The 16,213-nt window shown below is 43.9% G+C and overlaps 1 long non-coding RNA gene across 1 annotated transcript; it reads left to right on the plus strand.

Moving 5' to 3' along the window:
* Positions 1-10,444: 10,444 nt before the first annotated feature.
* On the plus strand, positions 10,445-14,504 carry LOC135574187 (uncharacterized). The gene is made up of 2 exons (XR_010465214.1): positions 10,445-10,820; positions 13,843-14,504. It is a non-coding gene; the product is annotated as an uncharacterized LOC135574187 (long non-coding RNA).
* Positions 14,505-16,213: the final 1,709 nt, after the last annotated feature.

Genomic DNA, 16,213 nt, shown 5'->3' on the forward strand with positions numbered 1-16,213 from the left:
GATGTCAAATCCACTGATGCAAGTAAGACCATTATAAACCTACTATAATAACATAATAATAAACATAATAATAATTGACCTTACAGTGGTAACAAAAAGCTTGATTCAGCTAGGACTCAGAAAGTCACTTATCACCTGGTGCTGTAGGTTCATTTCCAAAGGAAGCAGAGGGTGAGGTTCTAAGCCACACTTTCACCATGACAACATCTGTGAATTGACTCAAGGTGACTAGAAGCAGCCTTGTTTTGGTTAATTGTGTTGATGAAAAACAGAAGAAGTGTGCACTGGATCTGGCAAAATTGTCCACGTCAGAAGTAACATGATCTTCGGAGCAGGGCACCTGCCAAAGGAGTTAAAGCTGTCTCGTTATATCCAGTCTCGTTGGATATACAGTACCAGTCAAAAGTCAAAAGTTTGGACGCACCTACTCGTTCCGGGTTTTTTTTTAATAGTATTTTCTACATTGTATAATAGGAAGGAAGGAGAAAAGCCTATCAGTATTATTGTTGTTTGAGGAGACTCTACCTGAATATCTGAAGCTTGGATATGTGAGGTTTGACAGACACAACTCAGTCACCTACTCTACACACACCTGTGTGCCATATCCAATCAGAGCTGCAGTAGGTCTATATGCAAATAGACCATTGCCATATATGGATCTGTACCATGGATCTGTACCATTAACATTGAACTGGACTGTTTTTACAGCATCAGCGGTTGTGAGTAGATGCGCTTGATTTGAGATCAAAGTGAGAGTTTTATCTAGCCAGGTGTGCACATTTTTTCATATCCTTTGCTAGTTACTGAGTTTTTATCCCAGTTATAGATCATGTGTAGTCATTAATGGGGGAGTGATTGCTAACTACAAGAGCACAAAATCTGTACATGTTTAGACATCTTTGAAAAGTGAGTCAGGTAAAGAGCTTTTTTTGTCTTAAAGGGGCAGTGTTGTATTTTGAGACAGGCTTTAATAAGCTAAGTAGCATAATTTGACTGATTCTCTATAATAATGGTATGATAATGCATTTTATTTTGTAAAGTGCTTTCTTGCATCAAACAACAACATTTTCAGTCACCTCCTTGTCTGAAGGACAAGTGCATAAACAAGTTAATGTCAAGTCCTGCATGTTTATTTCAAAAGTCTAATAGAATGTTGGCCTATATTAAACACCACACATTGGCTGCTACTGTAGGCTGAATGACAGAACAGCTATTTCCATGTTTAAATGTTATGGGATGCATAGAACAGAATGGTGCTTGGAGGGGGGGGGGGTATTTGAGGTGGAAGGGATGGCTTCTAAGGGTAGTAGGGAGGACAAGAGGGGATATTTGAGGGGGGTGGGAGGTAGGAGGGGTGGAGGGAGTTTTCAGGGATGGGTGGAGCTGAATAGGGTAAAAGTAGTCATAACTGCAGCTTTCCCACTGTATAAAACAGAATATAATGCCTCAAAAAACTGAATACAGATGTCATTTAGCCTTCATATCTCAATTCACACAAACTTGATGTCTCTGAATCAAACAGCTCGCCTTCAGTTCTCTCTTCTGATGTAAGCAACACATGTTCTCCAAAGTGCTTGTGTACTGTCTCTGTAATAACACAACTTTCCCAGAGAGAGGACACAAAAGCAGTTGGCTGAGAAAACAAGCAGACAACAAACAAAAGGATTCTGTTAATATGGAAAAGAGGGGAAAAACGATGTAAATTGTGCTACTGTATCTAACATGATCTGTGCACAAACTGAAGCACAGGTGGAAGGCAGGGGAGTCTCCATAAGGCAACAACAAAACAACAACACAACATCCAGAGATAGTGAAATGTTTACAAACATGAATCTCCATATGCTGCTTTTGTCGAATTAAGTATTGCAGCAACATGAAGGTACATAAAAGACAAACTTTCTATCCACTAATATGACATTCAAAAAGTCAGTGGAGGAGCTGTACTGTAACTGTGGGAGGCTCTAACTAACATGCCACCATCCCCATCGTCGCCTCCCCTCCGTCCCTCCTCTTCTCTTCTCATCTCTCCTCTCATCCCCTCTTCTCTCACAGCATCAAAGGCCTCCCCTGAGACCCCATGCTTTTTATATCATTATACTGTATATGTGTATTAAAGTGAAGTATTTTGCCCCATATTCATAGCACACAATAACTACATCAAGCCTGTCACTCTACAGTAAGAATAGAATATGTTTCTAAACACTTCTACAACTGCTTAGGGCTAGGCCACTTTTTTCTCCACTTCCTGTCTGAATGACATGCCCAAAGTTCAGGCCCTGAAGCCAGGATATGCATATAATTGGTACCATTGGAAAGAAAACACTTTGAAGTTTGTAGAAATGTTAAAATAATGTAGGAGAGTATAGCACAATATATATGGTAGGAGAAAATCAAAAGAAAAACCAACCAGAATTGTTTTTGAGAGAATGACCATCCTCTTAGAAATGCATGAGTAAGGTCATATTGAAAATTAGCTCCCTGGATGAAATTCCTATGGCTTCCACGGGGTGTCAGCAGTCTATGTTCCTGGCTTGTAATTTAAAAATAATAATAAGAAATATCACTTTTAATAGTGGGACACTGTCTTATAAATGTGTGTTTGCGCACACCATGAAGACATTACACACCTGCTAAAATTAGTTTCCTATTGAACATACTTCTTTCCGAAAGAAATATTATAGTTTGATTACATTTTAGGGTATCTGTGGAGTAAATAGAAATGTATTTTGACTTGTTGAAACAAAGTTTAGGGGTAGATTTTCAAGTTGAACGAGTGGATTATTCAAATAGATGGCGCCAACAACTTTTTCGATATAAAGAAGAATTTTATCTAACAAAATGACACTACATGTTATAGTTGGAACCCTTTGGATGACAAATCAGAGGAAGATTTTCAAAAGTAAGTGAATATTTAATTGTTATTTAAGAATGTATGAAACCTGTGCCGGTGGAAAAACATTTTGATGTGGGGCGCCGTCCTCGAACAATCACATGGCATGTTTTTCTCGTAATAGCTACTGTAAATCGGACAGTGCAGTTAGATTAACAAGAATTTATGCTTTCAGTCAATATAAGACACATATGAACATAAATGTTTAAAATCCATAATATTTATGAGTATTTCTTTGAATTCCGCACCCTCCAGTTTCACCGGAAGTTGACTCCTATCCATGTGGCTGCTACCATGATTAAGTTAATCCTGAATGAATTGTGAATAATGACGAGTGAGAAAGTTAGACGCACAAATATCATACCCCCCCCCCCAAAAATGCTAACCTCTCACCATTACAATACAGGGGAGGTTAGCATTTTTTGGGGGGGGGGTATGATATTTGTGCGTCTAACTTTCTCACTCGTCATTATTCATGATTCATTCAGGATTATCCGTAATCATGGTAGCATCCACATGAATGTAGAAGTGTTTATGGGGCACATGACAAGTGGATGGATAGATGGACAGATGCGCAGGCCGACAGGTGATTTAAAAAAAAATATGAATATAAAGTCTTATATTCGTATTTTTTTTTATCACCTGTCGGCCTGCATATCTGTCCATCTATCCATCCACTTGTCATGTGCCCCATAAACACTGCAGTGCCGTCAGTGGGGCCCTCTACTGCAGCTGGCTTCAGGGAGGATTTCTGTTAAATTATCTATCAGTGCTCCTGACTGTGTCTTCCTCTATTATTCAACCTGTGTTGCCTGGCGCCGCCAGCCTGGTCTCTCCTGGCGCTCCTTAGACACTAATTACATAAGGAATGACAAGGATCTCAGTCAGAAGACCAAAGTGTTATTATTAGTTAAAATAATAATGGTCCCTCTGCAGCTGACAGTCTAGGCATGTGGCTCTTTAGCATGGTGGAAATACAGTATATTATTATATTATTCCCTCACATTCTTTCTGCCAGCCTTGTCAGGACATGCCCCCTTCTCCTCTGTACCCGGCACCTCTGTTGGAAGAGGCTGCATATCGTCACTTAATGTCATTGTATCAAGTCCCCTGCTGGGTCAGTGGGCTAGTGTGGGGACAAGGACGGGGACAGAGAGGAATTGTCAGTCAGGTTACCTGCAGATAGCCTGTGGGTTAATTGGGAGGCAGTGACTATTCATAAGAATACAATTAAAGTTCTACAGTGCCCTCGGGAAGTATTCAGACCCCTTGACTTTTCCCACATTTTGTTACGTTACAGCCTTATTCTAAAATGGATTAAATAAAAACATTTCCTCAGTAATCTACAAACAATACCCCATAATGACAACGCAAAAACTGTTTATTTTTTTACTTATAGCAAATGTTTAAAAAAATATATATTAAAAAAACTGAAATACTTTATATGCATAAATATTCAGACCATTTATGAGACTCGAAATTGAGCTCAGGTGTATCCTGTTTCCATTGATCATCCTTGAGACGTTTCTACAACTTCATTGGAGTCCACCTGTGGTAAATTCAATTGATTGGACATGATTTGGAAAGGCACACACCTGTCTATATAAGGTCCCACAGTTGACAATGCATGTCAGAAGAAAAACCAAGCCATGAGGTCGACATAATTGTGACAGGATTGTGGATTGTGTCAAGGCACAGATCTGGGAAAGGGAACCCAAAAATGCAACATTTCATGTTCCCAAGAACACAGTGGCCTCCATCATTCTAAAATGGAAGAAGTTTGGAACCTCCAGGGCTCTTCCTAGAGCTGGCCGCCCGGCCAAGTGGTGACCAAGAACCAAATGGTCACTCTGACAGAGCCTTAGAGTTCCTCTTTGGAGATGGGAGAAACTTCCAGAAGGACAACCATCTCTGCACTCTGGTCTGGTGAAACCAAGATTGAACTATTTGGCCTGAATGAAAAGCGTCATGTCTGGAGGAAACCTGGCACCATCCCTACGTTGAAGCATGGTAGTGGCAGCATCATACTGTGAGGATATTTTTCAGCAGTGCACGGCACTGGGAGACTAGTCAGGATTGAGGCAAAGATTAAAAGAGCAAAGTGCAGGGACAAGTTTCTGAATGCCCTTGAGTGGCACAGCCAGTGCTCAGACTTGAACCAGATCTAACATCTCTGGAGAGACCTGAAAATAAATGTGCAGCAATGCTTCCCATTCAACCTGACAGAGCTTGAGAGGATCTACAGAGAAGAATGGGAGAAACTCCCCAAATGTGTGCCAAGCTTGTAGCGTCATACCCAAGAAGACTCAGTGCTGTAATCGCTGCGAGAGGTGCTTCAACAAAGTACTGAGTGAAGGGTCTGAATACTTATGTAAATGTGATATCAGTTATTTATTTGTATTACATTTTCAAAAATGTCTAAAAACCTGATTTTGCTTTGTCATTATGGGGTATTTGGTATTTTATTAGGATCCCCATTAGCTGTTGCAGAAGTAGCAGCTACTCTTCCTGGGGTCCACACATAACATGAAACATAGAGAATGACAATGCAGAACATCAATAGACAAGAACAGAACTACATACATTTTGTTTTATAAAGGCACACATAGCCTACATATCAATGCATACACGCAAAATAGGGGAGAGGCGTTGTGCTGTGATGTGTTTGCTGTTTATTTGAGCAATATGAGATGGAAGGAAGTTCCATTCAATAAGGGCTCTATATTATACGGTACGCTTTCTTTCATTTGTTCTGGATTTGGGGACTGTGAAAAGACCCCTGGTGGCATGTCTGGTGGGATAAGTGTGTGTGTCAGAGTTGTGTGTAAGTTGACTATGCAAACAATTTGGGATTTTCAACACGTTTCTTATAAGAAGAAGTGATGCAGTCAGTCTTTCCTCAACTCTTAGCCAAGAGAGACATGCATGCATTGTATTTATATCCGCCCTCTGATTACAATGAAGAGCAAAACGTGCCGCTCTGTTCTGGGCCAGCTGCAGCTGTCAAGGGTCTGAATACTTTCCGAAGGCACTGTATATTTTTATTTGTATGTATTAAGGTCCAAACAAAATAAGGCAAATAATAAAATAAAACAGTACATATAACATTATTACACTACTACATTGAATACGCACACACTACAACTGTAAGGGTTTTCCTCCTCCTCTTCGTCTGAAGAGGAGAAGCAAGAAGGATCGGAGGACCAATGCGCAGAGTGGTAAGTGCCCATGGTTGTTTATTTAAAAAACATAAACTGAACACTATGAATACAAAAACAATAAACGTGAAACGAACGAAAACCGAAACAGTACCGTGTGGTGAAAAACACAGACATGGAAACAAACACCCACAAACAAACAGTGAAACCCAGGCTACCTAAGTATGATTCTCAATCAGAGACAACTAACGACACCTGCCTCTGATTGAGAAACATACTAGGCCGAAACATAGAAATCCCAAAATCATAGAAAAATAAACATAGACTGCCCACCCCAACTCACGCCCTGACCATACTAAATAAATACAAAACAAAGGAAATAAAGGTCAGAACGTGACAACAACCTTTAAATTACCACCATACATGTGTGTGTGCCTGTATATGTGTGTCTCTTCACAGCTCTTTGTAGTACTGTGCGTTTTCCAGAGTCTGTTATGGACTTAGGGACTGTGAAGGGACCCCTGGTGGCATGTCTAGTGGGGTATGCATGGGTGTCTGAGCTGTGTGCTATTGTGATGCGCAGGTTGACTCCTAACCCGCAGTCCCCGCATTTGGGCAGTTGGGTGGTGGGTAAATAAAGAGAAAGAATGCCTAAAAAAATCCAGAAATGTCTAATTATGGTGGAATTTATATAGTCTACACTGAGGTTTTTCTTTCATTATTTCTGGTATTAGTGCATAATCCTAAACTTTAGGGCTTAACTGGAAGCGTGCAAAATTGCCTACACAGCCAATCGCCAAATAATGTTTTGCAAGGCAAAAAGGACATTGTAGAAGTTTATCTCAATAAGACAAACGCTGCGAAAGAAAAGTTGAAAATAAAGACGAGAGGGCCAGAAAAGTATTGTTTGGAAAATATTTGGTGAAGTGGTAAAAGAGCATGAAAGCAGTGCCGGCTAACTCCAATGTCCTTTGATAACACTAGTCCTGTGTGAATCGATATCCCTGTGTTTTGAGATAAATGTCTGAGTTTTGTTTTACCTGAGATAAATGTCTGAAGTTTTACAGGTGCTGCACATAGTCTATCCTGTATATGAAGGGCTGGTTTGAAGTGCTGCAAGAAAACATATATCCTGTATATGAAGGGCTGCACATAGTCTATCCTGAATGAAGTGCTGCACATAGTCTATCCTGTATATGAAGGGCTGCACATAGTCTATCCTGTATATGAAGGGCTGCACATAGTCTATCCTGTATATGAAGGGCTGCACATAGTCTATCCTGTATATGAAGGGCTGCACATAGTCTATCCTGTATATGAAGTGCTGCACATAGTCTATCCTGTATATGAAGGCTGCTGTCTATCCTGTATATGAACATAGTCTATCCTGTATATGAAGGGCTGCACATAGTCTATCCTGTATATGAAGGGCTGCACATAGTCTATCCTGTATATGAAGTGCTGCACATAGTCTATCCTGTATATGAAGCTGCTAGTCTATCCTGTATATGAAGCTGCACATATCTATCCTGTATATGAAGGGCTGCACATAGTCTATCCTGTATATGAAGGGCTGCACATAGTCTATCCTGTATATGAAGTGCTGCACATAGTCTATCCTGTATATGAAGGGCTGCACATAGTCTATCCTGTATATGAAGTGCTGCACATAGTCTATCCTGTATATGAAGGGCTGCACATAGTCTATCCTGTATATGAAGTGCTGCACATAGTCTATCCTGTATATGAAGGGCTGCACATAGTCTATCCTGTATATGAAGGGCTGCACATAGTCTATCCTGTATATGAAGGGCTGCACATAGTCTATCCTGTATATGAAGTGCTGCACATAGTCTATCCTGTATATGAAGGCTGCACTGCACATAGTAGTCTATCCTGTATATGAAGGGCTAGTCTATCCTGTATATGAACATAGTCTATCCTGTATATGAAGGGCTGCACATAGTCTATCCTGTATATGAAGGGCTGCACATAGTCTATCCTGTATATGAAGTGCTGCACATAGTCTATCCTGTATATGAAGGGCTGCACATAGTCTATCCTGTATATGAAGTGCTGCACATAGTCTATCCTGTATATGAAGGGCTGCACATAGTCTATCCTGTATATGAAGGGCTGCACATAGTCTATCCTGTATATGAAGGGCTGCACATAGTCTATCCTGTATATGAAGGGCCTGCACATAGTCTATCCTGTATATGAAGGGCTGCACATAGTCTATCCTTTGAAGGGCTGCACAGGGAATGTTATTGTGAAGGGCCTTATACATTGAAGTTGCACATAGTCTAATTGAATGCTGAGTCTATCCTGTATATGAAGGGCCTCATAGTCTATCCTGTATATGAAGTGCCTGCAATAGCATCATTAAAAAATATGAAGTGCTGCACATATTTGTTTTGCAATCCTTTGCATGTTAATAGATCATCCTGTATATGAAGTGCTGCACATAATCCTGTATATGAAGTGCCTACAATCCTGAAGCTGCACATAGTCTATCCTGTATATTGCCTGCACATACAATATGAAGGGCTGCTTTCTCATTCAGTCTATCCTGTATATGAAGTGCTGCACATAGTCTATCCTGTATATATCTGTAGCTGTATATGAAGCTGCACATAGTCTATCCTGTTTACCTGCACATAGTCATCTGAAGGTCTATCCTGGGGGGCATTTATCCTGTATATGATGTCTAGTCTATCCTGTATATGAAGTGCTGGATCCTGTATATGAAAATAGTCTATCCTGAATGATTATCCTGATGAAACATAGTCTTCCCCCAATTCAATATATAATAGTTATACATCCTGTATATGAACACATAGTCTATCAGTATATCCTATAGATGATTTGGTGTGGTTTAGAAACTTGGGAACCAAGCTCACAGGGAATGAGTTATCATTTTGTGTAGCCTGCATCATTTTCACCTGGACTTGTTGAAATATCTTCACAACTGAAAAGAAAACAAACCTCACCCTGGGGGCAGATGTCTTCCTTCGTTAAAAACTGTCTTTAAAAAGTATACTATAGATGATTTGGTGTGGTTTAGAAACTTGGGAACCAAGCTTGAGTTATCAGTGTAGCCTGTTTTCACCTGGACTTGTTGAAATATCTTCACAACTAGAAAACAAACCCCCAGGCTTCCTTCAAAACTGTCTTTAAAAAATATATATATATAATTACAGGGGACAGTTTGGAAAAAACGAATCCCGTCCAAATTGTCCTCTGGAATAACGGACATTATGGCGTAATAAATACACAACTAACGTTCTCTAGTAATACTAGTCCCGTGCGAATAGGGCTATAGCCTTAACTCCTGTAGAATTAATAATTTCTTGCAGTAAAATTATACACCAAATGTAGGCAACATTTGGTCTTGGGAACAGGAGTGGAGAAATATGATTTCTTTCTTTCTTCATCTTGATTGTGTCACGAATATTACCGAAGGTGACTCCCCTTCTTGTTCGGGTGGCGCTCGGCGGTCGTCGTCGCCGGTCTACTAGCTATCGCTGATCCGTTGGTCTGTGTTCGTTTAGTTCTGTCTAATTGGTATCACCTGTTTCTTGTTTGGTTGTGAGGATAGGGTTATATATAGTCTGTTCAGCCCGCTTCTGTTTCGTGCGGGCTTGTTCTCCTGTTTCTTTGTTTGAGTGTAGTTTTTGTTGGCATTTGGGTTTCACGCTGTCCGTTTATATTTCTGTTCATTTGTGTTTCCACTTTTGTTCATGTTATGTTTCCAGGACATTAAAGCGTGTTATTTTTCCCACATCCTTTGCTCTCTGCGCCTGACTCCACACCTCTTCACTCATTTACACGTAACAGAAGCCCGCCCTCTCTATGGAGTCAGCAGGAGCAGCGACCACTCCTCTTCCCACTATGGAAGAGCGAGTTCAACATCACACGTCCATCCTCCATCGCCTAGGATCAGCGATGGATCAGATGATGGAGAGGATGGATCGTTGGGAGAGGAATGGTTTCCCTACTACTACCCACCGACCCTCCTACCAGCAACTCTACCATCTCCCCCATCTGGATCCGGTTCCAGCGCTCTGCACATGACGCCTCCGAGGAATTACGATGGAGCAGCGACGGGGTGTCAGGGATTCCTGCTGCAATTAGACCTCTACCTGGCCACCGTTCGGCCGGCCCCCTCGGAGGAGGAGAGAGTAGGGGTCCTCATCACCTGCCTGACCGGTAGAGCCCTGGAGTGGGCTAATGCGGTCTGGAACGGGCCCGACTCAGCGAAGGACAACTACCCGGAGTTCATCCGCCGTTTCAGGGCCGTGTTCGATCACCCTCCAGAAGGTCGAGCGGCGGGTGAGAGATTGTTCCATCTTAGACAGGGGGACGAGGGCGCGCAGGACTTCGCGCTGGAGTTCCGGACCTTGGCTGCGGGAGCAGGGTGGAACGACAGGGCCCTGATAGACCATTACAGGTGTAGCCTGAGAGAGGACGTCCGTAGGGAGCTGGCCTGTCGGGATACTACGCTTAGCCTGGATGGACTGATAGACCTGTCGATCCGGTTGGACCATCTGCTAGCTGCTCGTGGACGTTCTGAAAGGGTCCTGTCAGTTCTACCTCCTGATCCTCCTGCCCCTATCCCGATGGAGCTAGGAGGGACTGCGTCAAGGGAGATCGGAGGAGGAAGCTCCTCCTGTACCAGTTGTGGCCGGAGAGGGCACACGTCTGGTCGGTGCTGGAGGAATTCATCTGGGAATCGTGAGGGCAGGCAGAACACTCATCGGTCACCCCAGGTGAGTAAGCACCACACTCTCCCAGAGTTTCCTGTTGGTCACATGTTCCTATTAATTTGTTTCCTGAATTATTCTCCTTCTCTCCAGTATAAGGCACTGGTAGATTCAGGCGCAGCTGGAAACTTTATAGATCGCGGACTCGCTCAGAGGTTGAGGATTCCGTTAGTAAAAGTAGACCCCCCTTTTCCCATGCACTCTTTAGATAGTCGACCATTAGGGTCAGGGCTGGTGAAGAAAGCCACAATTTCGTTGGAGATGATTACGCAGGGGAATCACAAGGAGCGAATTAGTTTGTTCCTTATCGATTCACCTGCGTTTCCAGTTGTTCTGGGGATTCCCTGGCTAGCTATTCATAATCCTACGATTTCGTGGAAACAGGGAACTCTACAGGGGTGGTCTGATGAGTGTTCAGGCAGGTGTGTAGGGGTTTCCATCGGTGCGACAACGGTGGAGAGTCCAGACCAGGTTTCCACCGTGCGCATTCCAGCTGAGTATGACGATTTGGCTATCGTTTTCAGTAAAAAGAAAGCGACCCAATTACCACCCCATAGGCAGGGGGATTGCGTGATAAATCTCAAGGGTAACGCTGCACTCCCCAGGAGGCATGTGTATCCTTTGTCCCAGGAGGAGAAGGTGGCTATGGAAACTTATATCACCGAGGCTCTGGGACAGGGGTACATTCAGCCCTCCATGTCACCTGTCTCTTCGAGTTTCTTTTTTGTGAAGAAAAAAGATGGTGGTTTACGTCTGTGTATTGATTATAGAGGTCTAAATTCCATCACAGTGGGTTTTAGTTACCCACTACCTCTCATTGCTACGGCAGTGGAATCATTTCACGGAGCTGGATCTCAGGAGTGCTTATAATTTGGTGCGTATTCGGGAGGGAGATGAGTGGAAAACTGCATTTAGCACTACGTGCTCCATTATGAGTACCTCGTCATGCCATACGGTTTAAAGAATGCTCCAGCTATATTTCAATCCTTTGTGGATGAAATACTCAGAGACCTGCACGGACAGGGTGTAGTGGTGTATATTGACGATATTTTGATCTACTCCGCTACACGCACTGCGCATGTATCTCTTGTGCGCAAGGTTCTTAGACGACTGCTGGAGCATGACCTGTATGTGAAGGCGGAGAAATGTGAGTTTTCAAAACAATCAGTTTCCTTCCTGGGTTATCGCATTTCCAGCTCTGGTTTGGTAATGGAGGGTGACCGCATAAAGACCGTGCGTAATTGGCCGACTCCGACCACGGTAAAGGAGGTGCAGCGGTTCTTGGGATTTGCCAATTACTACCGGAGGTTTATCCGGGGTTTTGGTCAGGTAGCTGCCCCTATTACCTCACTGCTGAAGGGGGGGCCGGCGCGTTTGCAGTGGTCAGCAGAGGCGAACGGAGCTTTTCATAAGTTGAAGGCGATGTTTACTGAGGCGCCGGTGTTGGCACATCCGGACCCTTCTTTGGCGTTTATAGTAGAGGTGGACGCATCCGAGGCTGGGGTTGGAGCGGTGCTCACAGCGCTCGGGTGTGCCTCCGAAACTCCGCCCCTGTGCCTTTTTTTCAAAGAAACTCGGGCCAGCGGAGCGGAATTATGATGTGGGGATAGGGAGTTGTTGGCTATGGTTAAGGCCCTGAAGGTGTGGAGACACTGGCTTGAGGGGGCTAAGCACCCTTTCCTTATCTGGACTGACCATCGTAACCTGGAGTATATCCGATCAGCTAGGAGACTGAATCCTCGTCAGGCAAGGTGGGCCATGTTTTTCACCAGATTTCGTTTCACTATCTCGTATAGACCAGGTTCCCTCAACACTAAGGCTGACGCGCTGTCAAGACTCTATGACACTGAGGACAGGTCCATCGATCCTACTCCCATCATTCCGGCAGCTAAGCTGGTGGCACCAGTAGTATGGGATGTGGACGCGGACATCGAGCGGGCGCTAAGGGGGGAACCTGCGCCTCCACAGTGTCCGGAGGGTCGTAGGTACGTGCCTCTGGCTGTCCGTGATCAATTGATTCGATGAGCTCATTGTCTACCCTCGGCGGGTCACCCAGGTATTTATAGGACAGTGAGAGGTCTTGAGAGGAAGTACTGGTGGCCCACTTTGAGGAGGGATGTGCGATTCTATGTTTCCTCCTGTTCGGTGTGCGCCCAGAGTAAGGCTCCTAGACACCTGCCAAGAGGTAAATTACAACCTCTTCCCGTTCCACAACGGCCGTGGACCCATCTTTCAGTGGATTTTCTTACTGACCTCCCCCCCTCTCAGGGTAACACTACAATCCTGGTCGTTGTGGATCGGTTCTCTAAGTCCTGCCGTCTTATCCCATTGCCCGGTCTCCCTACGGCCCTACAGACTGCGGAAGCTCTTTTCACCCATGTCTTCCGGCACTACGGGGTGCCCGAGGATATAGTTTCTGATCGGGGCCCCCAATTTATCTCCCGTGTTTGGAGGGCATTTATGGAACGTCTGGGGGTCTCGGTCAGCCTTACCTCAGGGTATCACCCGGAGAGTAATGGTCAGGTGGAGAGAGTAAACCAGGAGGTGGGTAGGTTTCTGCGGTCGTATTGTCATGACCGGCCAGGGGAGTGGGCGAGATATATTCCCTGGGCAGAAATAGCCCAGAACTCACTAAGCCACTCCTCTACCAACATGTCACCATTTGAGTGTTGGGGTACCAGCCAGTCCTGGCACCGTGGCATCAGAGCCAGACTGAGGCTCCTGCGGTGGAGGAGTGGGTACAGCGCTCTAAGGAGACCTGGAGGGCGGTCCAAGAGTCATTACGCCAAGCGAGTATAAGGCAGAAGAAGAGCGCTGACCGTCACCGCAGTGAGGCCCCCGTGTTTGCACCTGGGGACAGGGTCTGGCTCTCGACCCGAAACCTGCCTCTCCGCTTGCCCTGCCGGAAGCTGGGTCCGCAGTGTATAGGGCCATTTAAAGTCCTGAGGAGAATAAATGAGGTTTGTTATCGATTATTACTTCCTTCGTATTATCGTATTAACCCCTCATTTCATGTGTCTCTTCTCAGGCCGGTGGTAGCTGGTCCTATGCAGGAAGATGAGGTTCCGGAGGTTCCTCCGCCCCCTCTGGACATCGAGGGGTCCCCGGCGTACAAGATACGAGCTATTCTGGACTCGAGACGCCGGGTGAGAGGCTTGCAGTACCTCGTTGACTGGGAGGGGTACGGTCCGGAGGAGAGGTGCTGGGTCCCGGTGAGGGATATTCTAGACCCATCTATGTTGAGTGAATTCCATCGCCTCCGTCCAGATCGCCCAGCGCCTCGGCCCCCGGGTCGTCCCCGAGGCCGGCGTCGGCGCGCTGCGGGAGCTGCGCGTCAGGAGGGGGGGTACTGTCACGAATATTACCGAAGGTGACTCCCCTTCTTGTTCGGGTGGCGCTCGGCGGTCGTCGTCGCTGGTCTACTAGCTATCGCTGATCCGTTGTTCTGTGTTCGTTTAGTTCTGTCTAATTGGTATCACCTGTTTCTTGTTTGGTTGTTAGGATAGGGTTATATATAGTCTGTTCAGCCCGCTTCTGTTTCGTGCGGGCTTGTTCTCCTGTTTCTTTGTTTGAGTGTATTTTTGTTGGCATTTGGGTTTCACACTGTCCGTTTATATTTCTGTTCATTTGTGTTTCCACTTTTGTTCATGTTATGTTTCCAGGACATTAAAGCGTGTTGTTTTTCCCACATCCTTTGCTCTCTGCGCCTGACTCCACACCTCTTCACTCATTTACACGTAACAGATTGAAGGCAATGCTCAGCTAGATATGATCTGTAGAGGTGCTGTCTTCAACATAAAAGCTGACAGTATTTCAACCACATAAAATATGCATCAAAAACGATGGATGGTTTTCACAGCTTTCTTTTTCTTACAACCTGTCAAAGTGATGTCATTTGGACATTTTGCACAAAAAAAACTTTCCCGTTTGTATTTTCTCCCCAGTCCCTAAACGTCTTTGCTCCGCAAAAGATGACAGAGAACTTTGCCGATGTCAACTAGATTAAAGCATTTATTCTATCAATCTATTACATTATTCTAATGACAAAAGAGAAGTTACATGTATCTAATTATAGACAAGTTGACTAACAAATAGCCTACCAAAATGTCTGAAATTATAAGTAGAAACATATCTAAGTCATGCAAAACAAAATCCTGCACCCCTTGTCAAATTTGTTTGACTGTAGCCTATAGCGCATTTTCGATATTTGCAGGTTAGGGTTGGGTGCGGGCAGGTTCACTACTCTGCGGTAGTTGAAGTGTATAATGTTGAGTCATCAGCATACATAGACACACAGGCTTTACTCAGAGCCAGTGTCAGGTCAAGCCTAGACAGCTTCCCTGGGGAATGCCCAACTCTACCTGGATTATGTTGGAGGCTTCCGTTAAAAAACACCCTCTGCGTTCTGTTAGACACACAACTCTCGAGCCATGATATAGCAGAGGACGTAAAGCCATAAAAAATTTTTTTCCAGAAGCAGATTATGATCGGTAATGTCAAAAGCTGCACTGAAGTCTAACAAACCAGCTCCAACAATCTTGCTATTATACATTTATTTTCAGCCAATCATCAGTCATTTGTGTAAGTGCTGTAAATGTTGAGTGCTCTTTCTTATAAGCGTGCTGAAAGTCAGTTCTTAAAGAGAACCAAGATTTTATGGATCTACTCTGTATATAATTATGTTTTAAGTATTGACAATTTCCAATGTTGACATTCAGGGTATGCATAGAGGTAGCACTATTAACCATGAGTTACCAATGGATTCCGAAACTGCGTTGATACTTGGTGTATTGGGAAATCCGTGAGGTTAAGGTTTTCCCACAGAAAGAAAGTCCAGAAGCTGTAGGCTATACTATTATCTGGCCCTTTCTTGATGATATGAGTGTCCATGCAAGTAAGTGATAACTGATATTAATTATTGAGCAATTTCATGATTTGAAGGCATTCATCCTTTTTTTTCTCCCAAGCCTTGGTCTGTTCCAGTTAGTTGTTGCTACTTATATTTATTTATATTTTTTATGATCACCCTATATATCTCCTATCACTGTCTGACTTCCTGTAGAGAAAACTATTATTTCCAGAGGTATTTTAGTGTTAATAGCATAACAGTTGATTTTCCTCATGTCTATGCATAATTTAGATACATGTTGTGTATCGACTTTATGTTGCCATGATGTCTAAAGAAGGCGTTTTATGTTCACCCTGCAGCATGAACTAGATGTGCAGATTGACTGCACTATGGTAAATAAAGTAGGGAAGTCTGAAACAGACTGATATCATGGCTTCTGGGACATAGAGTTCCATCCAGTGACACACAGTCCCACTGTCCCTACTCTTGACACGAGCCACACAGTTACATGGTGAATCACAAAGCCTGCTCCAACTTCTATTATTGAAGA

The sequence above is a fragment of the Oncorhynchus nerka genome, linkage group LG12 (assembly GCF_034236695.1).
Source record: "Oncorhynchus nerka isolate Pitt River linkage group LG12, Oner_Uvic_2.0, whole genome shotgun sequence".
In the NCBI taxonomy this organism is placed as follows: domain Eukaryota; kingdom Metazoa; phylum Chordata; class Actinopteri; order Salmoniformes; family Salmonidae; genus Oncorhynchus; species Oncorhynchus nerka.